This window comes from Myotis myotis, unplaced genomic scaffold, assembly GCF_014108235.1.
Source record: "Myotis myotis isolate mMyoMyo1 unplaced genomic scaffold, mMyoMyo1.p scaffold_m19_p_4, whole genome shotgun sequence".
NCBI classification, from domain to species: domain Eukaryota; kingdom Metazoa; phylum Chordata; class Mammalia; order Chiroptera; family Vespertilionidae; genus Myotis; species Myotis myotis.
The window spans coordinates 89,053,367-89,077,131 of record NW_023416346.1 but is presented as its reverse complement, the minus strand read 5'-3'; the positions used below and the strand labels follow the sequence as shown (position 1 = coordinate 89,077,131).

The window sequence follows — 23,765 nt, the reverse complement described above, 5'->3', positions numbered from 1 at the left end:
GAAGTTTCTAGAAAATTCTTGAAAAACCTTATAACCATCATTTTGAACTCTATATCCAGTAGTTTGCTTTCCTCCATTTCTGTCATTTGTGACCTGTTTCTTTGTGTCTGCCTTTTGGCTGCTTCCCTGTGTTGATAGAGTGGCTTTCTGTGCTAGGTATCCTATAGAGCCCAATGGCTCAGCCTCCCCAATTACCTGAGGTGGACACTCTTGGTGCACCCCTTTGTGAGCTTTGTGCACAGTCTTGTTGTAGTTAAGCCTTGATTGTTGTAGGTATCACTGGGAGGAATTGACCATTTAGCTGTGAGAATTAGCTGTGTCTACAGTGGGAGAAGTTCTGTGCTGGAGAAACTATTCTGGGGCAAGACTTGCTTCAGTGGGGATTTGGTGCTCACTGAGTCTGCCCCCTGAGTGTGTCCCTTATGGATCTGAGGAGTTGTAATCTGGATGGTCCCACTCTGACCACTGGTTACACTGGCTCTTGGATCTCTAAGGAGGTGCTAATTAAGCCTCTGCCTGAGGCTACCCAGAAGGAGCTATGGAGAGATCTGCAGATTCCTCTTCTTTGTTTGGGATTTGGAGGTGCCCAGATGAGGCCCAGCTGTGAAGCAATGCAAGCTACTGTGGGGCCTTGGGCCTTCTTTTGGAAGTTCTGGGTCTCTCTGACCCAGTTGCAGTTCGTTAGGTAATTTTCAGGTTGCAAAGGGCCAGGCCTTTCATATGCAAAAGCCTCTGTGCACAGTTTGGGTGGGGCGGGGTCTCAGGGAATCAACAGGGTGGAGCAAACAGCTATGGCAGATTTTCAGTCCTACCCTAAGAGGTCCCGTGTCTCAGTGTCCCCGTAATTGCTGCAAGCACCTCTGAGAGAAAGCCGCCCTCGTGTTCTGACCGATGACAGACAGTCCAGTTTTTCCCCTTATGAGTCTGGGTCCCCAGAGACTCGCCGGAACTGGAGTTCAGAGCCGTTGGGAGCTTGAAACTCCCTCCCAATTGAAAAAGACAACCGTGTCCTCAGTTTCCAGCCCTTTCCATGTGTGCCTCCGTACCTCTGCCCTTTACTTCTGCACCTCCTCTGAGTCTCAGTGCGGTTTTCTCTTTCCTTCTCATTGTAGAATTTCCACTCAGCCAGCCTTCTTGTGGTTCTGGAGGATGTCCATTTTGTCTTTTAGTTGTATTTTTGAAGTGGTTTTGCTAGGCAGCAATTTCCGGTGTTTACCTATGCTGCCTTCTTGGTTTCCTCTGTCTATTTCTTTTTTTATTTTTTTGTCCAGAAGATCTATCAAATGATGTCAGTGGGGGTGTTAAAGTTCGCTATAATGACTGTATTGCTGCTGATATCTCCCTTGAAGTCCATCAAGAGATGTTATGTATTTGGGTACTCCTATATTGGGTGTTTATAGCATGTTTACAAAGATTAGATTTTCTTGTTGAATCATTCCCTTTAGCATTATGTAGTAGCCTTCTTTGTCTTTTGTTATCACTTTTGTTTTGAAGTCTATTTTGGTAGGAGAATTGCTATCCCAGCTTTCTTCATTTCCATTTGCGTGGAATTTTTTTTCCATCCCTTCACTCTCAATCTGTGTGTATCTTTTGTTCTGAGGTGGGTTTCTTGTAGACAGCATATATATGTGTCATGTTTTCTTATCCATTCTGTCACCCTATGTATTTTGACTGGAGCATTTAGTTCATTTACATTTAAGGTTATTATTGATAGTATTTACTTATTGCCATTTTTATTTTTTTATTCTTATGATTCTCTCTCTCTCTCTTCTCTCTCTCTCTCTCTCTCTCTCTCTCTCTCTCTCTCTCTCTCTCTCTCTCTCTCTCCACTTTTCTTTTATTTAAAGCAGTCCCTTTAACATTTCTTTCATTGCTGATTGGTGGTAATGTACTCTTTAACCTTTCTTTTTGGTCTGGAAAGATTTTTTTATTTCACCTTCAATTTTAACTGATAGTCTTGCTGGATACAGTAGTCTTACACTCAGTCCCTTGCTTTTCATTACTTTGAATACTCCATGCCACTCCCTTCTCGCCTGAAGTGTTTCTACTTATTAGGCTCAGTCACTGGAAAAGCCTCCAGCTGTATTACTCAGCAAGGCATGAGCTCAAAAGGGTAGGGTGATAGGGAGTCCAGAGGATGGAGCCATTGTTTTCTTCCAGGCTGATGCTAAAAGCAGTGGAGTGCTCCACCCAAGAAAGATGGCATCTGCAGTATGGGAGAATGACTCAGAACAGGGATCATGGTGGTTGTCCCTTCAGCTCTTTCCTCAAGCCACAAACTTGAGACTCTCCTCACACCATGCTAGTATGCTCTGCCATCCCTCCACTGGAGCACAGGATCAGTGGCTGAAAACCACATATTGTGTGTTAGTCTTTTAAGAAGATGCCAGTATCTTTTGTATACTAGGTACTCTTGTCTTTCCCTGGTGAACAGAATCCCTGCTGTTTCTCACAGCCAGACATTATGTGGTTACCTCTTCCTGGTTCCGGTGTTCTGGGCTGGAGAACCCAGTTTGTGGTTTAGACCCTACATTTCTCATGGGGACCTCTCCCCACAGTGAGATATACCTCAGAATTTTAGCTGGTATCTGTGGGAGTGGGGCCAGCATTTTCATATCTCTGCCCTTCCCACATCTCAATATAGCTTCTTCTGTAAATCCTTGGTTACAAGACTTTTCTACAACTTATCTCCAAATGGTTATTCAGGATGATTTTTTGAAAAATTCTTCATTGAAAATTTTACATATGTCTCCTTTTGTCCCCATTGACCTCTCCCCACCTGTTCCCTCCCCCCAGCACATGCCCCCACCCCTATTGTCTGTGTCCATTGGTAATGCTCATATGCATGGATATAAGTCCTTTGGTTGGTCTCTTACATCCCCACCCTCCCCTGCCTTCCCTCTGAGATTTGACGGTCTGTTTGATGCTTCTATGTCTCTGGATCTATTTTTGTTCATCAATTTATGTTGCTCATTATATTCCACAAATGAGTGAGATCATGTGATATTTATCTTTCTTGTACTGGCTTGTCACTTAGCATAATGCTCTACAGGTCCATCCATGCTGTTGCAAATGGTAAGAGTTCTTTCTTTTGTACAGCGGTGTAGTATTCCATTTTGTAGATGTACCACATTTTTAAATCCATTCATCTGCTGATGGGCACTTACTATAGGCTATTTCCAAATCTTAGCTATTGTAAATTGTGCTGCTATGGACAATTCTTTCTCATTGGTGTTTCTGATTTCTTGGGATATATTACTAGAAGTTGAATTACTGGGTCAAATAGGAGTTTGATTTTTAATTTTTTGAGAAATCGCTGTACTGTTTTCCACAGTGGCTGCACCAGTCTGCATTCCTACCAGCAGTGCATGAGGGTTCCTTTTTCTTCACATCCTTGCTAGCCCTTGTCATTGGTTTATTTGTTAATGATAGCCATTATGACAGGTGTGAGGTGGTACCTTGTTGTTTTAATTTGCATCTGTTGGATGATTAATGATTTTGAGCATGTTTTTATGTGTCTCTTGGCCTTCTGTATGTCCACTTCCAAAAGTGTCTATTTAAGATCTTTGCCTACTTTTTGATTGGATTGTTTATCTTCCTTTTGTTAAGTTGAGTTCCCTATAAATTATGGAGATTAGAACCTTACTGGATTTAACATTGACCAACGCAGTGGGCCCTCTTGTTGTTTTGTTGATGGTTTCTTGTGCTGTGCAGAAGGTTTTTATTTTGATGAAGTCCCATTTGTTTATTTTATTCTTAGATTCCATTGTCCTAGAATATGTATAGGTAATGATATTGCTACAAGGTATGTCTGACATTTTCCGGCCTATGTATTTTTCTAAGATTTTTATGGTTTCCTGTCTTATGTTTAAGTCCTTTATCCATTTTGAGTTTATTTTTTTGTATGGTGTAAGTTGATGGTCTAGCTTCATTTTTTTGCATGTATCTGTCCAATTTTCCCAACACCATTTATTGAAGAGTCTGTCTTTATTTCATTGTATTCTCTTGCATCCTTTGTCACATATTAATTAAGCATAATGGCTTAGATCAATTTCTGGGTTCTCTGTTCCATTCCATTGGTCTATATGTCTGTTTTTGTGCCAGTAACAGGCAATTTTGAGAACAATGGCTTTGTAATATAGCTTGATATCTGGTATTGTAATTCCTCTAACTTTGTTCTTCTTTCTCAAGATTTGCTGTGGCTATTCAGGGACTTTTTAAATTTAATACCTCCAAATATAAATTTTTGGAGAGTTTGCTCTAGGTCTGTGAAATATTCCATTGCTATTTTAATAGGGATTGCATTGAATCCATAGATTGCTTTGGGTAGTATGGACATTTTAATGATATTGATTCTACCAATGCATGAACATGGTACATTCTTCTACTTGTTTATTTCTTCCACTACGTTTTTTTTCAGCATCCTGTAGTTTTCTGTATACAGGTCTTTTACCTCTTTAGTTAAGTTTATTCCTATGTATCTTAATATTTTTGCTACAAAGGTAAATGGGATTGTTGTTGTTGTTGTCATTTTAGTTTCTCTTTCTGTGAGTTCCTTATTAGTGTATAAAAATGCCTTAGATTTTTGGGTGTTAATTTTGTATCCTCTTACGTTACCAAATTCATTTATTAAATCTAGTAGTTTTTTGATGGAGTGTTTAGGGTTTTCTATGTACAATATTATGTCATCTGTGAATAAGGACAGATTTAATTCCTCCTTTCCAAAATGTATATATTTATTTTTTCTTGTTGTTTGGTTGCTATAACTAGCACTTCTTCTTCTTCTTTTTTTTTTTTAGGTTCACTAAATTTATTTTAAAAATCATAAAAAGTTTCTTACAAAAGAGCATTACATTCTGCACACTGCTCTGAATAGATGCCAGGGACATACGGACTATTATTACTTTTCTTCCCTGTCCCCCCCCCCCCCAAATGTTACAGTGACCACAAAGCAAAGTGTTCACAATAATTACATAGGGGTAATTTTCTAACCACCAACAATGAACAAAAATTAAAATTCACTCACTCTACTGCTGTTTCAAAATTTCAATGTTAGTTTTTGCACACCCTCCCCCCCACCCTGTTTGTAAGGAACTAAAACATTACATCTGGTGAACAGCAAAGATTTCACTACACCTCAAATGCAGAACACCTATGAAGCAGAGGAATGTTGGCTTTTTAAACAGAAGCAGATAAAAAAAAAAAAAAGATGCAGGACTCCTTCAGTTCTTCACTAGTCTTAGAAAAACTTTCCAGAATACTGCTTCACACTGTTCTGCAGCAAATACTGTGCATTCTGTATCTGGTCCTGTGTTCCTGTAATGGTAATGATCTGATCTTCGGACCCTTCTAAAGGCTCATCAATTTTGATCGAAGCTCCTGACTCATGACGAATTTGTTTAATCCTCTGACCACCTTTGCCAATTATAGATCCAGCCAGATCTTTGGGAATAGTTACTTGTGTTGTAATAATAGGTCCACCAAGATCACCATATGAGCCACGACCCCCTGCATAGGAATAATCATATCCAGAGCCACCCTGTGGTTCATAAGCCATCTGCCATTCTGAAGGGCTCCATGTATCTATTGCAGAGTCCCATGCTTCATCGGCACTGAAACCAACCATGCCATCATAACGATCTCCAGGTCTTCCTCTCCTGTCATAGGCCATTAGATCCCCTCCTCTAGGTGGTGGTGGTGGAGGAAGAGGAAGATTGCGAGCTCTGCTACCACCCCAGCCACCTCGTCCAGGAGGAGGGGGAGGAGATCCTCGCCAAGGGCTCATATCATCATAATCTGACCAGGAGGCATTCTGTCAAAACCACCTCTTCCCCGCATGGGAAATCCCACAGGACGGCTACGGCGGTCATCAAACATCATCGTAAAGCCACCATAATCATAAGTTTCATCATAAAAGTTGGGATCATAAGGCTGTGCACATCCTTTGATGGGCGACTCTGATATAAGATCAAGGATGATCTTTATGCACTCTACAACCCTATCAGGTTTTCCTCCAATAAGAACGACTCTGTCAGTGGAATGAGGACAGCATTCCTGGAAAAGCTTGATTGTTGTCTGAGTGTTCTCTCGAAGTTCTTTGATTTTAGCACCTTTGACCCCAATAATGCCTCCTGCCAGACTCTGATGAATCAACAGTCTCAATTCGCAGTCAAAGTCGCTTCCTTTATAGTGTTGGTAATTTAAGCATTCCACAGCATCAGATTCGAGCGGGAGCCGGCTGGTTGCAGTGGGTGATGGCAACTGCATGCCCTCTTCCAAGGTAGGGATGATTTTCTTCAGAATTTCTCCAATTGTTTCAATATCAGCACTGATACTCAATATGCACTCGGGGCCACTGCTGTCTGGGACTGAAACACTGGCATTGTAGTCTGTACGCAGAGCCTTAATATTCTTGCCTCCTTTTCCAATCACTGCCCCAGCATTCTTGCTCTGAAGCAGAATGCATAATTCAACCATCTCATCAGTGTTCCTAGATCTTTTAAAAGCTTGTTCCTCTTCCATATCTTCTGCAGGGCGTTTACCAAATTCACCATTGGTTTCGGTGTTGGGGAAGGTTTCCTCTGGCTGTTCAGTTTCCATTTTCTTGGATTATATGGACACGCCAATCGCGTGAGGTCGTCGTCCCTATGCCGCCGCGCCGCCTCAACCGGTCACCTAACTAGCACTTCTAATGCTATGTCGAACAGGAATGGTGAAAGTGGGCATTTCTGTCTTGTTCCTGTTCTTAGGAGAAATGGTTTTAGTATTTTCCCTTTGAGTATGATGTTGGCTGTAGGTTTGTCATTTAAGGCTTGTATTATGTTGAGGTATGATCCCTCTGTTTTGCTGAGGGTTTTTATCAAGAAAGGGTGTTGAATTTTGTCAAAAGTTTTTCTGTATCAGTTGATATGACTATGTGATTTTTATCTCTCAATTTGTTTATGTGATGTATCACGTTTATTGATTTGTGGATATTCTACCATCCTTGCATCCCCGGGATAAATCCCACTTGGTCATGGTATATGATATTTCTGATGTAATTCTGGTTCTGATTTGATAGAATTTTGTTGAGGATTTTGGTATCTATGTTCATGAGGAATATTGGCCTGTAGTTCTCTTTCTTTGTTGTGTCTTTATCTGGTTTTTGGATTAGGGCAATTCTGGCTTCACAGAAAGAGCTTTGAAGTATTTTGTCTCCTTGCAATTTTAGAATAGTCTGAGGAGGATAGGTGTTAGTTCTTTTTTGCCTGTTTGGTAAAACTCCCCTATGAAGCCATATGGACTAAGGCTTTTGTTTGCTGGAAGTATTTTTTATTACTGCTTTAATTTCATCAGTAATTTTCATCCTATTCATGTTTCTGATTCTTCCTGTTTGAGTTTTAGAAGATTGTATTTTTCTAGGAGTATACCTGTTTCGTCTAGGTTGTCCAGTTTCTTGGAGTAGAGTTGTTTATAGTATTTTTTTTTTTTTTACAAACCTTTGTATTTCTGTAGGGTCAGTTGTTACTTCACCTCTTCCATTTCTGATTTTGTTTATATAGGTCCTATCTGTTAGCGAGCTTAGCTGGAGGATCATCAATCTTTTTTATCATTTCAAAGAAACTGCGCTTGGTTTTGTTGATCTTTTCTATTGTTTTTAGGTCTCTATGTCATTTATTTCCACTCTTGTTATTATCATTTCATTCCTTCTACTTTGGGCTTTTCTTCTTTCTCTCTTTTCAATTCTTTCAGTTGTCAGGTTATCTATCTTACTGCCAGTTTTTCTTTTCTTATTTTTTTTAAGGTAGGCCTGTCGTACTATGAACTTCCTTCTCAGGACTGCTTTCATTGTGTACCTTGATTTGGGATTGTTGTGTTTTTATTTTCATTATTTCCAGTTGAAATTATTTCTTCTTTGATCTCTTTGGTAACCCAATCATTATTTAATAGCATGCTATTTTCTTCTTTGATCTCTTTGGTTTTTTATTTCTTCTTTGATCTCGTTGGTAACCCAATCATTGTTTAATAGCATGCTATTTGGTCTCCATGTGTTTGATTGTTTTTATTGTAATTGATTTCTAATTTTATGCCATTGTGATCTGAGAAGATGCTTGATATGATTTCTATCTTCTTGAATTCTTAGAGACTTAGCCTATGTCCTAATATGTGTTCTATCTTTAAAAATGTCACATGTGCACTTAAGAAGACTTTATATTCCTTTGCTTTGGGGTGGAATGTTATAAAGATGTCAATTAATTCCATCTGATATGGTGAATCATTTAGGATTGCTGCTGCTTTGCTGATTTTTTTTTGTCTAGAGTATTTATTCAGTGGTGTCAATGCAGTATTAAAGTCTCCTACTATGATTGTATTGCTGTCGATCTCTCCCTTGATATCTTCCAGAAGTTTTTTAATGTATTTGGGTGCTCCGGTATTGTGTGCATATATGTTAACCAGAGTTATATCCTATGTTGAATTGATCCTTTTAGTATTATGAAGTGTCTTCCTTATCTCTTCTCATGACCTTCAATTTGAGGTCAATTTTGTCAGACGTAAGTATTGCTATCCCAGCTCTTTTTCCATTTCCATTTGCCTAAATTTTTTTTCCCATCCATTCACTTTCAGTCTCTGTCAGTCCTTTGTTCTGAGGTGAGTCACTTGTAGACAGCATATATATGGTTCATGTTTTCACATCCACTCAGCTACCCTATATCATTTGATTGGATCATTTAATCCATTTTCATTTAAGGTTATTATTGATAGGTACTTCTTTGTTGTCATTTTTATTCTTTATGCCTATTTTCCTTCTTCCCTTTCTATTTCTTCTTTTTACAACAATCCCTTTAGCATTTCTTGCATTGCTGGAATGGTGGTAATAAACTCCCTTAGCTTTCTTTTGTTTGTTAAGCTCCTGATTTCCCATTCAATTTTGAATGATAGTCTTGCTGGATAGAGTATGCTTAGATTCAGTCTCTTGCTTTGCATCACTCTGTATTCTTCATTTCATTCCCTTCTGGGCTGATGTGCTTCTGTTGAGAAATCAGTGGATAGTCTTATGGGAGTTCCTTTAGAGGTAACTTTATGTCCCTCTCTGGCAGTCTTTAAGGTTCTTACTTTGTCATTGATGTTTGACAATTACATTATGATTTGTATTCTTGTCAGTCTTTTTGAGTTCATCTTGTAGGGACTCTGTGTGATTCTTAGATTTGTGTTGCCTTTTTCTTCCCAAGGTCAGGGTAATTTTCTGTCATTATTTCTTCAAACAAGTTTTCTATTCCTTGCTCAGCTTTCTTGTACCCCTATTATGTGAATGTTGTTTTGTTCCAGTTTGTTCTAATGCTTCCTTGTACTCTCCTCCTGCTTTTTATGTTTTGTTTTTTTTCCAGTTGCTGCTCTGCTGGGGTGTTTTTTCCTATCTTGTCTTCTAACTCACTGATTCGGTCGTCAACTTCTTCTAGTCTACTATTGAAACGTTCCATTGTGTTCTTTATTGCAGCTACGTCATTCTTCATTTGCTTTTGATTCTTACACATATTGGTGAATTTCGCATCCAGTCTTTTCAGCATCCTTATAACAATTATTCTGAATTCTTTTTCTGACATATTGCTTGCCTCTATTTCATTTACTTCCTTCTCTGGTGATCCGCCTTTTCTTTCATATGGGGGTTGTTGTTGTTTTTTCTCCCATTTTTGCTGTTCCTTTGTGATTGTTTCTATGTATTAGATCAAACTACTATGCCACCCAGATTTTTTTAATTTTTATTATGTAGGAGATATTATGTACAACCCAGTGGTTTAATCTATCAGGTCTTATAGGTTGGGTATTTTAGGGATTTCTCCTACCTGAGATATTTGGGTTCTCTTTGTTGTAGTTTGGTCTTGAATGTTATTTTCCCATTTGTGGATAGAGTCTCCTCTCAAGGTGTCTGGTTATATGGCTTGCTCTCTTGCCTGTCATGCCAACCATTGTTGAGGTGTTGATCGAACAGCACAAAACACAACACAAGGCATGATACAGAAAGATCAGAAAATGAATATACTCAAGAGGCCTATAACCCCAATACAAGTGACCACCAGAGAAAAGAGAATTAGGAGAGAGAATGGAGAGCAAAAATGATAGCAAAAGAAAAAAGAAAGAAAAAAAAGGAAAGGAAAAGGAAACAAGAGAAAAAAGAAAGAATATGGGGAGACAACACAACAAAACAAAGAAACCAAAAAGAACAAACAAAAAATACCCAGAAGTTGGTGGGGGGCTGAATCTGTAGAGGCAGATCGTAAATAAGGGTAAGGAATTGGATAAATAGGGGAAGCACCATAGTTTAGTATGGAGGAGGGAGAAAGAGAATGAGTGTATAAGAGGAAAAAATAAAAAATAAAATTTTACTTATTTATTTATTGAAAAGGAGAATGGAGGAGAGAGCAGATAGGTCTGAATTTAGGAAGTTAAACTAATTAAAAAATTAGGAGCATAAAAGAACAAGAGGAGGAGAAGGAAAAAAGAGAAAAAGATTGAGTAGCAAAGAAAGAAAAAAGAAGGGGAAATAGAGTAGGTGCAGGGGAGAGGAAATTCAATATATGAATAAGCTAACAGAAACTACAATAATAATAACACATCAATAAAGCATATAAATAAGATCACTTTTAAACAAGGGGTAGAAAAAGAAAAGGGAAAAGCTAAAGTGGGAAATGAGAAGAAAAACAGGATGGAAAAGGGAGAAGTGAGGAAAAAAGGTGAGAAAAAAGAAAAAGGGAAAGAAAATACAATAACAAGAAAAAAGTAAAATAAATATAATACTAAAAAATTAAAAATAAAAAAGGTAACAAATAAAAAGGTGTAGTGTCGTTCACTTCAGCCATGTTTTAATTTCCCATGTGGGCTGGTTTAGGACCCCACTCTTCTGTTCTGTCTTCCAACTCTGGGCTTCCTTCTAGGTATTTAGGTGCTATCTACTGTCAGGCACTGTATTTGGTGATCCACTGTTCCTCTGCTTGTGCCTGTCTCCACAGGCCCTGGCTGCAAGCAGGCAAGACCAATCTTTCTGCTTTGCCTGTCTGGCAGCTGTCAATCTTAATCACTCCAGCGTCTATTTCCATCAGGGCTTTAGGTTGGGTTGGTGCTGTTTTGCTATCAGGATTAGATAGATGTATTTTCCTAGACCCAGGGCCACTCTGCTGTGAGTGGCCCAAAATATAACTCTGGCCTTGATAGGTCAGAGATCTTTGTATGGAGACCAATGAGGTTGGCTGGCAACCTGGAGCTTTTATCAGTCTGATTTCCAGAAGAGTGAAGCGGGCTGGCCCCTCTTCCAACCTAGCCAGAGAGTTCTTTAGAGCTATGAGAGCCTTTGTTTCTTTTGTATAACTCAAAATGCAGGCAGGGTGTGGTAGGCTGTATTCTTTGCCTTGAGGCCACTGGGAGGGGTCAGCTCTTCTGGGGAGAAATGGCAACTTGGGTTTGGAGGGTTATGAAGAGCCACATCTCACTGCCGTGTCTCCCTCACCAGTCTCTCCTCAGGCTGCACAAATCCATGCCTCTCCCTGCACCAGAGCCTCGGGGGAGTTTTTGCAGGTGAAAAGTCCTATATTCTGGGTTTAACAAATAAAAGAAAAGACAAAACAATAGCAAAACAACCACAAAACTGCGGGTTTCTCTCCCCCTGGCACCATGCTGCCAGGGCCACTTTTCAAGCCATATTTTGGGGCACAGCCTGCTGTGGCTCTGGTCCCAGGTCTAGATTACCCAGGCACCAGCAGCTCTGCTGATTTTCCTTTTCACACTTCGGTATTATTCTGGTCACCAAGGAACGTGGCTTTGGTGCAATGTATCCTTTACCTCACCCTCTGCGTGGAAGCTGGGTGTCCCTCTCCTGTCCAGATCCCTGCTCCTATCATTTTCCAGGTATCCTCTTTCCTTCCTTATTGAAAATTCTTTCCTCAGCTGTGTCTAATTTGTTAATTCTGGGTGTATGTTCTCCGATTTAGTTGCTTTTCCAGCCTGGCCCCAGGAGGACGTGTGCTACATCTCTGCCATTATTTTCTCCTCTCCAGGATGATTTTTATATAATTAAATTGTAATTCCAGTTTGGTCCTGGGAGGAGGTGAGGAAAGCTCCCACCTACTCTGGTATGCTCTTGTATCTCTGTACATTGATTTTGTATCCTGTAACTTAATTATATTTGTTTATTGTTTCTAATAGTTTCTTGGTGGAGTTTTAGGGTTTCCTATATAAAGAATTATGTCATCTCAAAAAGTGACCATTTTACTTCTTCATTCCCAACTTCGATGCCTTTCATTTACTTCTCTTGCATGATTGTTCTTGCTAAGACTTTCCAGTCTATGTTGAATAAGAGTGATAGGAGTGGACATCCTTGTCTTGTTCTCATATTAGAAAAAAATCAGGTTTTCACCACTGAATATGATATTAGCTGAAGGTTTGCCATTTGTAGCCTTTATTATGTTGAGGTATTTTCCTTTTACACACATTATATTGAGTGCTTAATTATAAATAAATGTTGTATCTTGTAAAAGGCTTTTTATTTCCCTATTGATATTATCATATGATTTTTTTAAATTAAATCTTTATTGTTCAGATAATTATAGCTGTTCCTCTTTTTTCCCCCCATAGCTCCCTTCTACCCGGTTCCCACCCCACCCTCTGCCCTCACCCCCCCACCGTCCTCATCCATACGAGCACGATTTTTGTCCAGTCTCTTCCCGCATCCCCCACACCCCTTCCCCCCCCCCCAAGAATAGTCAGTCTACTCCCTTTCTATGCCCCTGATTCTATTATATTCACCAGTTTATTCTGTTCATCAGATTATTTATTCACTTGATTTTTAGATTCACTTGTTGATAGATGTGTATTTGTTGTTCATAATTTGTATCTTTACCTTTTTCTTCTTCTTCCCCTTCTTAAAGGATACCTTTTAGCATTTCATATAATACTGGTTTGGTGGTGAAAAACTCCATTGGCTTTTTCTTATCTGTGGAGCTCTTTATCTGACCTTCAATTCTGAATGGTAGCTTTGCTGGGTAAAGTAATCTAGGTTGTAGGTTCTTGCTATTCATCACTTTGAATATTTCTTGCCACTCCCTTCTGGCCTGCAAAGTTTCTGTTGAGAAATCAGCTGACAGTCGTATGGGTACTCCCTTGTAGGTAACTAATTGTTTTTCTCTGGCTGCTTTTAAGATTCTCTCTTTGTCTTTTGCCCTTGGCATTTTAATTATGATGTATCTTGGTGTGGTCCTCTTTGGATTCCTTTTGTTTGGGGTTCTCTGCACTTCCTGGACTTGTAAGAGTATTTCTTTCACCAGGTGGGGGAAGTTTTCTGTCATTATTTCTTCAAATAAGTTTTCAATATCTTGCTCTCTCTCTTCTTCTGGCACCCCTATAATTCTGATGTTGGTACGCTTGAAGTTGTCCCAGAGGCTCCTTACACTATCTTTGTATTTTTGGATTCTTTTTTCATTTTGCTTTTCCGGTTGGGTGTTTTTTTGCTTCTTCGTATTTCAAATCTTTGACTTGATTCTTGCGATCCTCTAGTCTGCTGTTGGAACTCTACATAATATCCCTTATTTCAGTAAGTGTATGCTTAATTTCTAGTTGGTCCTTTTTCATAACCTCGAGGGTCTCACTAGATTTCTTGAGGGTCTCACTACATTTATTGGCGGTCTCACCAGTCTTTTTGAGGGTCTTCCTAAATTTATCAGCAGTTTCTAGAAAGTTCTTGAAAAACCTTAAAATTGTGGTTTTGAACTCTATATCCAGTCGTTTGCTTTCCTCCATTTCTGTCATTTGTGACCTTTTTCTTTGTCTCCGCATTTTTTATGCTTCCCTGTGTTGGTAGAGTGGCTTTGTGCGCTAGGTGTCTTATAGGGCCCATTGGCTCAGCCTCCCCAATTACCTGAGGTGGACACTCTTGGTGCACCCCTTTGTGGGCTTTGTGCACAGTCTTGTTGTAGTTAGCCTTGATTTTTGTAGGTATCACTGGGAGGAATTGACCTCCAGGCTAATTGGCTGTGAGAATCAGCTGTGTCTACGGTGGGAGAACTTCTGTGCTGTAGACACCCTTATGAGGTTAGACTTGCTTCAGTGGGACTTTGGTGCTCACTGAGTCTGCCCCCTGAGTGTGTCCCTTATGGATCTGAGGAGTTGTAATTGGATGGTCCCACTCTGACCACTGGGTACACTGGCTCTTGGATCTAAGGAGGTGCTAATTTAGCCTCTGCCTGAGGCTACCCAGCAGGAGCTACGAGGATATCTGCAGAGTCCCCTTCCTTGTTTGGGGTTTGGAGGTGCCCAAATGAGGCCCAGCTGTGAAGCAATGCAAGCTGCTGTGGGGCCTTGGGCCTTCTCTTGGAAGTTCTGGGTCTGTCTGGCCCAGCGCAGTTTGTTAGGTAATTTTCAGGTTGCAAAGGGGCAGGAAATTCATATGCAAATCCTCTGCTACAGCTTGGATGGGGCGTAGTCTCAGGCAATCAACAGGGCCGAGCAAGCAGCTATGGCTGTTCCTCAGCCCTGCCCTAAGGGCCTCGCTTCTCAGTGTCCCGGTAATTGCTGCAAGCACCTTTGAGAGAAAGCTGCCCTCGAGTTCCGAGTTCTTCCCACTGCCAGACAGTCCAGTTTCTCCCTGTTTGAGTCTAGGTCCCCAGAGACTCACCCGGAACTGGAGTTCAGAGCAGTCAGGGGCTTGTGACTCCCTCCAGATTCAAAAAGACAGCCATGTCCTCAGTTGCCAGCCCTTGCCCCATGCACCTCCGTACCTTTGCACTTTTGCACCTCCTCTGAGTCACAGTGTACTTTTCTCTTTCCTTCTAGTTGTAGAATTTCCACTCAGCCAGCCTTCCTGTGGTTCTGGATGATGTCCGTTTTGTCTTTTTGCTGTATTTTTGAAGTGGTTGTGCCAGGCAGCAATTTCCGGTATTTACCTATGCTACCATCTTGGTTTTCCTCTGATATCACCATATGATTTTTATCTTCTATTTTGTTAATGTGGTGTATCACATTTATCAATTTTCATATTTTAAATGATTCTCGTGCCCTTGGAAGGAACCATACTCGATCGTGATGTATTATTTTTCATGTATTATTGTATTTGAGTTGCTAGTATTTTGTTTAGGGTTTTTGCATCAGTAGTCATCAAAGATATTGATCTGTAATCCTCTTTTTTGTGTCCTCCTTGCCAGGTTCTGGTGTCACAGCAATGTTGGCCTCATAAAATATGTTAGAAAGTATTGCCAAAGCCTGAGCTTTGTAAACAAGAAGACCAGCTGCTGCTAAGGCTTATAGATATGCTGGAATTTCCAGAACAAAAGATCCCATTAACACAGAAAAACAAGCAATAAACCTATAATTAGAACGTAATTTTCAAAAAGGTGCACCATTAATAGGTCCATTATTCTCACGACAGAAAACGTGGACTAGTTTTTCAAATTTAGTAACCCCTAGTAACAGTTGGGAAACAATGACTACATTAAGGATTTGAAAGGCTTCTCTAGCTCCTCTGGACCACAGTAAATGTTCTGGTGATGCATCATCTGACATCTCAATGAGATGGCTAGTCTTTTCAGAAAAGAGCAGAGATGCATTGCTTATAATACACAATCAACTCCCCAAATTGGTGAATTTTTTTTTCTTTTTTTAAAATTTAAATTCTTTATTGTTGAAGTTATTACATGAATCTCCTTCTTCCCCCATTGATCTCTCCCTGGCTGCTCCCACCCCCCAGCACATGCCCTCACCCCTCTACTGTCTGTGTCCATTGGTTATGCTCATATGCACGCATACAAGTTCTTTGGTTTGATCTCTTACCCCTTCAGCCCCCGCCTTCCCTCATAGGTTAGATAGTCTGTTCAATTCTTCTATGACACTGGTTCTATTTTTGTTTATAGTTTATGTGGGAAGAGCTCAGGAGATCTATATCAGTGCTGTGGCCAAAGCAATGCTGTGAGTACACTCCAGCGAACAGACTTCTTTGGCACACCAGGAAGTGGCAACGCCCGCCTAACAAATCTCCAAGAGCCACCTACCCTTAGCCCCGACCCTCACATCCATTGGATAACATAGCAAGCGTGTCCCTATTGTATTGGCTGCTTACCCCTTTATATACGGCTGTACTTCCCCAATAAACTTAGATCTGTGTCTCTGAACCTGGTCTCCGGGGTCATGCATGCAGGACGCCCCAGTGCGTTGGACTCCATCGTCCTCACCCCCGAAGGACCCCCTGTTTCATCTGGCGCTTAGATAGGGACCACGGAATGGCACGCACCACGTTGGGTGAGTGACCCTCTGTAACAATGGGAAACCTTCCCCCTTCAGCCCATCGGGCACTCCATGCGATGATACACAGTAGGCGAGTAAAAGTAACAGAAAAGGAGCTACAAAAGCTCTGGGATGTTCTAATAGCATTTAACCTCTGGCTCTCTGCCACCAGTGGTGCGGGTGGGGGAACAGAAGACCCTCTGCCTCCCTATTCCCCTCCAGAGCCCTCTGCCCCCAAAGATCCCTGGGCTGTTTTCAACAAGCCAAAAGTAGTTTCTCAAAGCTCAAGGAAGGCTGAAACTGAGACAGGAAAAATCTCTAGCGAGGTAAAAGCAGGGGAGTCTCACCAGGAGGTTTCCTGCCCGAGTCACCCCCGCCCTCCCACTCTCCTCGCAGAGTGACCAAAAAGTTTAACTGCCCAGCGGCCCCCAAGTAATCCTTTCATGGGGGACATGGATGATAATCCATGGACGGGGATATATCAATCCATGTGTAGCCAGAGAGATAGAGCAAAGATATCTTTAGGGCTAGAGACCCCTGGACTCTTTCCTGTAAATGTTAACCCCACAGCTGCAGCAAATGCCACCAGATCTGCAACAATATTCCCAATATCCAAACGGTTAATGCATAAAAAAAAAAAAAAAGGCCGTTGGCAGGGAGACTAGGGAGAGAGAATTCTTTGTTAGTTTTTACTTATTTAAACTATGCCAGACTCAAGGACGCAAGCTGCTAGCAAGCAAAACAAATTTCTCTGTCCAGTTTTCTTCTCTTTAACCCTTCCAATACTAAATTAGACTAATACAATATACTTAAAATTACATAAGGAAGGAAGCACCTACTCTTATTAATCTAAAGAAATGCTGAATGTTTAACTTGCCAGCTAAGAGTTTAAAGTTCTAGTTAAATTAAATTGGGAAAAAATTATAATTGTGGTAACTAAATGTCTAAAATATAGATATTCATTTTTTTAAAAAAAATCTTGTGCTTTCTCTGAAAAATTCGGAATTCAAAATATGTTACTCATTAGTCTAATTAAAAAAGAGAATAAATTCTATAATCACAACCAAAATTTTTGTATACAGGGATCAGTTTTGGTTTGATTAGTATCTCTTGATAATTATAGAAAGTATATAGTCTTTAGATAATATATACACATATGTATTTAATAGTTCTTCAAGTTAGATTTCAAAACTATGATCAAGGAATGACTTTGGGACATTTCATGGGCTCTAAAATGTTTCCAAAAGTTTATTCTCTCTTCTTAAAGGATCTTTTAATAAAGCCAATTTAAAATGCTTGAAATCACATGGAGAGCTTTATCAGGTAAAAGTTAATGAATATATATCTTGAGTTTTTGCCTCTAAGAAGGGGCAAGGCCAGTTATTTTGTTTAATATTTCTTAAAATACAGCAGTAGAAATTTAAGATATAATTTAAAATAACAAAAGCTCATTAATAATTTTTAATATCTTACAACAGCATATTATACATTTATTCCAAACAAGCTTACAAACTAATTCTTTAAATGTTTGGCAGCAATATAATTTAAGGACATAAAATGATTTAATCCATTCCACTGTGTGGAAGGCCCTCTGGGAAGGCACTTAAGCATTCTATATGGACCTCTCTTGCCCTTTTTGCCAAGGGGGTCCCTCTTCCAATTGCCCACAGCTGTTGCCTGAGCTCTCTGTTCATGTTAAGGTTAAAACCTCATAGTGGCTAGTACAGGGGTGGGCAAACTTTTTGACTCGAGGGCCACAATGGGTTCTTAAACTGGACCGGAACAAAAGCATGGATGGAGTGTTTGTGTGAACTAATATAAATTCAAAGTAAACATCATTACATAAAAGGGTACGGTCTTTTTTTTTTTTTTTTTTTTTTTTAGTTTTGTTCATTTCAAACGGGCCGGATCTGGCCCGCGGGCCATAGTTTGCCCACGGCTGGCTAGTACCATAAATCTGTCTCTCGCCCAATGGCATGAGCTGGGCCCTCTCTGGAGAAGAAACCTGGGTTCCCCAAGATATGTGATCAATGCTGGGGCCCCGCCAGCAGGTGAGGGAATCCCAAGGCAGTTACTAGGCGTGGAGGCCATAGGGACATAGGCTACCAAGGAGACAGAACTAAACCTCACATCACCCTGCTTGGCCCGGGAGGATGACTGGTTAGCCAGAGATGGGTAAAATTCCTCAGGGAGAAACCACCTAAGACAGGCACAGTCTCAGAGGGGCCTCAGGAGAGAAGTTGGGGGCCAATAGAGGTGGAACACAGATCCTCACCCCCCCCCCCCAATTATGCAAGGGCTTGAACACTCGCCCCTTCTGAGGGAGGTCTCCTGCCCCCATGGCTGCTTCCCGCTTCCGATGCCTAGCTCAGATCGAGACCCATATAACAGAAAGAGACTTAGCCCAGCCGAAATCGGTACCCAGATAACAGAAACTTGGCTAACAGCGGGTACCCTATATCTAAATCCAGCTTAACACCAGGAATACTCAGGGCCTTCTCAAAGGATACAAAATAATCCTTTCCATCAATATTTATAGTATAAACTAAGATTGTTATTAGAGTATTAAATTTGACAGTAAAATAATAGTCAAGTTTTCAAATTAATTAAAATTGGCTCAAGAAGTATTAACAAAAATTTTCATTTCATGGAAAAATTGCTTAACATGCAATGAACCTAAAGCAGTCATATTTTTGTGCAAAAATTTAAAATTTAAAGTTATCTAGACTGCATTATAAATTTTCCAAAAATCCTTCTAATAATTAAATCAAAAAAGAAGGGATAGTGGAAAAATACCATGTAAGGAAAAATATCCTGTAACTAATTTACATCTAGAAAATTTTTTCATTTATAATTCTAACAGCAAGATACCCATGAAAAACATACGTGGTGTCAAAATAAGCCAAAGGAAATTCATTTATGCAAAAATAAATAGAACCCTAAGTAAAGTTTCCTTTATTAACCTTTGGTCGAGAATATGTTTGTATGTTTTCAGAAAACAACTCCAAGGCCATGTAGATTCCTGCAACAGAGAGGAATTATCAGGAATGCTCCAGCCATGAAGACAAGAGGAAAAACAATCCAGAGATAGACGCAGCTAGCTTGCACAAGCTATTTCCTCATTTAACCCTCTCTAGCTGCAAGCATCTCATACAGGCATGCAAAACCTGCAGCCCCCTAATGCCTTTAGGCCCCCTCCAGCCACAAGGGGTCAACCCCAGGGGCTCCAACCCAATGCCTTATGGCAAGCAGAGATGACCCATATTCCCAGCTTCGGTAGACTCAAATATGTACATGTAATCATTGAAACTTGCCCTGGGGCCACATATGCTCAAGCTCGCACAGGTCAAAAGACTCGCCACCCAATAGCAACCCTCAAGGGAGCATTTTTAACATTAGGCTTCCCCTGGGAAATTAAAACAGATAACGGCCCCTGCTACACTAGCGAGGGTTTTCAGCAATTCCTCACGAAACATAACATCAAGCACGTTACTGGCATACCACACAACCCACAAAGGCAAGCCATAATAGAAAGACAAAATGAAGAATTAAAAATCCAGCTTACTAAAGAAAAAGGTTGCGGGGGGGGGGGGGGGAAGATAGACCAAAGATTAACGCCTCAACAGCAACTATTACAGGCTCTCATAACCCTCAATTATTTTCATTTTGCCCCCGACGGTCTTCCTCCCATTTTCAAACATTGGGGAGGTCTCAGAAACATACCAACACCTCTCCCCTTGGTCCGGTGGAGAGATCCACTAACCGGGGTTTGGAAGGGCCCTGACCCACTCTCAATCCAAGGGAGAGGGTTTGCTTGTATTTTTCCAGAAGGTGAGAAAAATCCCGCGTGGATTCCTGCCTGTAACATCAAACCCTGCACCACCAGCGATGAGCCATAGACCACCATCACCATCACCCCTGGTAGAGGAAATAGAGGCCCTACCATAGAGGACAACCAGCCCCGGCAGCGGCAGAGACGACCAAGACACTGACGGGCCCACAACATTACCTGGGGTAGGATTTATGCGGGCCCAATGCATGTGTTGATCAAAGAGCCTTCCCCGGACTAAAAGGGGCCCACCTGTATAATGGCACCTTGAAAAAGCCAAGAAGTAGATGGGACAACAAGGTCACAGTCAACCCCAAAGCCACTCATAGTTTTAGTTATTGGCCCTGTGTGAGACCCCCCCCTTCTTCTTCTTACAAAGCAATTATAGCGCTTTTGCTTGTACCCAGCAATCTTGTATACTATCTAATTGTTGGAATCCAAACCATGACTACTCTCTAGCCATGCGCACCCCCTCGCTACTTTGGGTTCCAGTAGAAGTCAACGACTGGGACAGGCCAGCTTAACTAATAATCCATAAGGAATTCCAGAAAATAGAAAAAAGGGCTATAGGACTAGTAATATTAATAGTCTCTTCCATAATAGCCGCTATAGTAGGTATGGCCACAGGAATCACTTCCCTAGCCCAGGAGGGATTGACAGCGCAGGGTCTAAACTCCTTATCAGAGGTCACGGCCCAAGCCTTTGCTACACAAGCAACAATAAACCAACAGGTATGGTGGGTGTTACTCAATTTACAACAACAAATAGATTTAATCCAAGAAGACTTCGATAATTTATGGCAAATATCACACACCTAATGTGATATAAGATACGCTGCCATCTATGTAATGCCCATTCCAGTGAGAAATGCCTCCTGGGAGCACAAAAATTTAGCAAATCTCCTTAAAGGTCCATTCAGCCAGGCATTCCTAAACAGCACCTATCAGCTCCAGCGAGAAATCCTAAAAATCAACAATACCAGAGTGAAACCTGTTGAGTTTAGTTTCTTAAGTGAAGCCCTCAGCCATCTAACCTCCTGGTTAAATCCTGCTAACATATTCATACGGGCCGTTCTAGCCACAGGAGGCCTCCTTGCATTTTGCTTGTTTCACTGCTTTTACTCCATGATCCAAAGAATAGATGCACAGCAAGCTATGATTGTCCACATCCAGCAGGCACTTATAAAAAGGGAAGGGGGAGATGTGGGAAGAGCTCAGGAGATCTATCTCAGTGCTGCGGCCGAAGCAATGCTGTGAGTACACTCCAGCGACCAGACTTCCTTGGCACACCAGGAAGTGGCAACGCCCACCTGACAAATCTCCAAGAGCGACCTACCCTTAGCCCCGACCCTCACGCCCATCGGATAACATAGCAAGCGTGTCCCTATTCTACTGGCAGCTTACCCCTTTTTATACGGCTGTACTTCCCCAATAAACTTAGATCTGTGTCTCTGAACCTGGTCTCCGGAGTCGTGCATGCAGGACACCCCAGCACATTGGACTCCATCGTCCTCACCCCCGAAGGACACCCTGTCTCAAGTTTACATTCATTATATTCCACAAATGAGTGAGATCATGTGATACTTACCTTTCTCTGACTGGCTTATTTCGCTTAGCATAATGCTCTCCAGTTCCATGCATGCTGTTGCAAATGGTAACAATTCCTTCGTTTTTAAAGCAGCATAGTATTCCATTGTGTAGATGTACCACAGTTTTTTAATCCACTCATCTACTTAGGCTGTTTCCAAATCTTAGCTATTGTAAATTGTGCTGCCATGAACATAGGGGTGCATATATCTTTTCTGATTGGTGTTTCTGTTTTCTTGGGACATATTCCAAGAAGTGAGATTACTGGGTCAAATGGAAGTTCCATTTTTAATTTTTTTTCTTTTTTTTTAATGATGTCTACTTTATTTATTTATTTATTTTTAAATATATTTTATTGATTTTTTTACAGAGAGAAAGGGAGAGGGATAGAGAGTTAGAAACATCGATGAGAGAGAAACATGGATCAGCTGCCTCCTGCACACCTTCTACTGGGGATGTGCCCGCAACCAAGGTATATGCCCTTGACTGGAATCGAACCTGGGAACTTTCAGTCTGCAGGCCAACCCTCTATCCGCTGAACCAAACCTGTTAGGGCCCATTTTTAATTTTTTGAGGAAACTCCATACTGTTTTCCACAGTGGCTGCACCAGTCTGCATTCACACCAGCTGTGCATGAAGATTCCTTTTTCTCCACATCCTCACCAGCACTTTTTGTTTGTTGATTTGTTGATGATAGCCATTCTGACAGGTGTGAAATGGTACCTCATTGTTTTGATTTGCATCTCTGATGATTAGTGACTTTGAGCATTTTTCATGTCTATTATCCTTCTGTATTTCCTCTTTTGAAAATTGTCTATTTAGGTCTGTTGTCCATTTATTTTTTAATGTATTTTCGTTGATTTTTTACAGAGAGGAAGGTAGAGGGATAGAGAGGTAGAAGCATCGATGAGAGAGAAACATCGATCAGCTGCCGCCTACACACCTCCCACTGGGGATGTGCCCGCAACCAAGGTACATGCCTTTGACTGGAATCAAACCTGGGACCCTTGAGTCCGAAGGCCGACACTCTATCCACTGAGCCAAACCAGTTAGGGCTGTCCATTTTTTTTTTATTGAATTGTTTGCCTTACATTTTTTTGTAGGCAATTAAAATGTTTTTTCTTTTTTTTTTAAATTGTCTAAAGTTTTACATATGTCTTCTTATTACCCAATTGACCCCCCCCCCCCCAGCCATTCAAGCCCCGGGCAAACCCCCACCGCCCCAGTGCCTGTATCAATTGGTTATGCTAATATGCCTGCATATAAGTCCTTTGATTGCTCTCTAACCTGCCCCCCTCCTACCATTTGTCTCTGGATCTATTCTTGTTCATCAAATTATGTTGATCATTATATACCATATATGAGTGAGATCATGTGATATTTATCTTTCTCCGACTGGCTTATTTTGCTTAGCATAATGCTCTCCAGTTCCATCCATGATGTTGCAAATGGTAAAAGTTCCTTCTTTTTTATAGCGGCATAGTATTACTTTGTGTATATGTACCACAGTTTTCTTTTTTCTTATTTTTTTTAATATATTTTATTGATTTTTTACAGAGAGGAAGGGAGAGAGATAGAGAGTTAGAAACATCGATGAGAGAGGAACATCGATCAGCTGCCTCCTGCACATCTCCTACTGGGGATATGCCCACAACCCATGTACATGCCCTTGACCGGAATTGAACCTGGGACCTTTCAGTCCGCAGGCCGACGCTCTATCCACTGAGCCAAACCGGTTTCAGCGTACCACAGTTTTCTAATCCACTCATCTGCTGATGGGCACTTAGGCTGTTTCCAAATCTTAGCTATTGTAAATTGTGCTGCTATGAACATGGGGGTGCATATATCCTTTCTGATTGGTGTTTATGATTTCTTGGGATATATTTTTAGAAGTGGGATTACTGGGTCAAATGGGAGTTCCATTTTTAACTTTTTGAAGAAACTCCACACTGTCTTCCACAGTGGCTGCACCAGTTTGCATTCCCACCAGCAGTGCACGAGGGTTCCTTTTTCTCCACATCCTCGCCAGCACTTGCTGTTTGTTGCTTTGTTGATGATAGCCATTCTGACAGGTGTGAGATGGTACCTCATTGTTGTTTTGATTTGGATCT

The 23,765-nt window shown here is 40.9% G+C and overlaps 1 pseudogene; it reads right to left on the bottom strand.

Annotated features, from left to right (window-relative positions):
* Positions 1-5,196: 5,196 nt before the first annotated feature.
* Positions 5,197-6,663, bottom strand: LOC118654611 (annotated as a pseudogene).
* Positions 6,664-23,765: the final 17,102 nt, after the last annotated feature.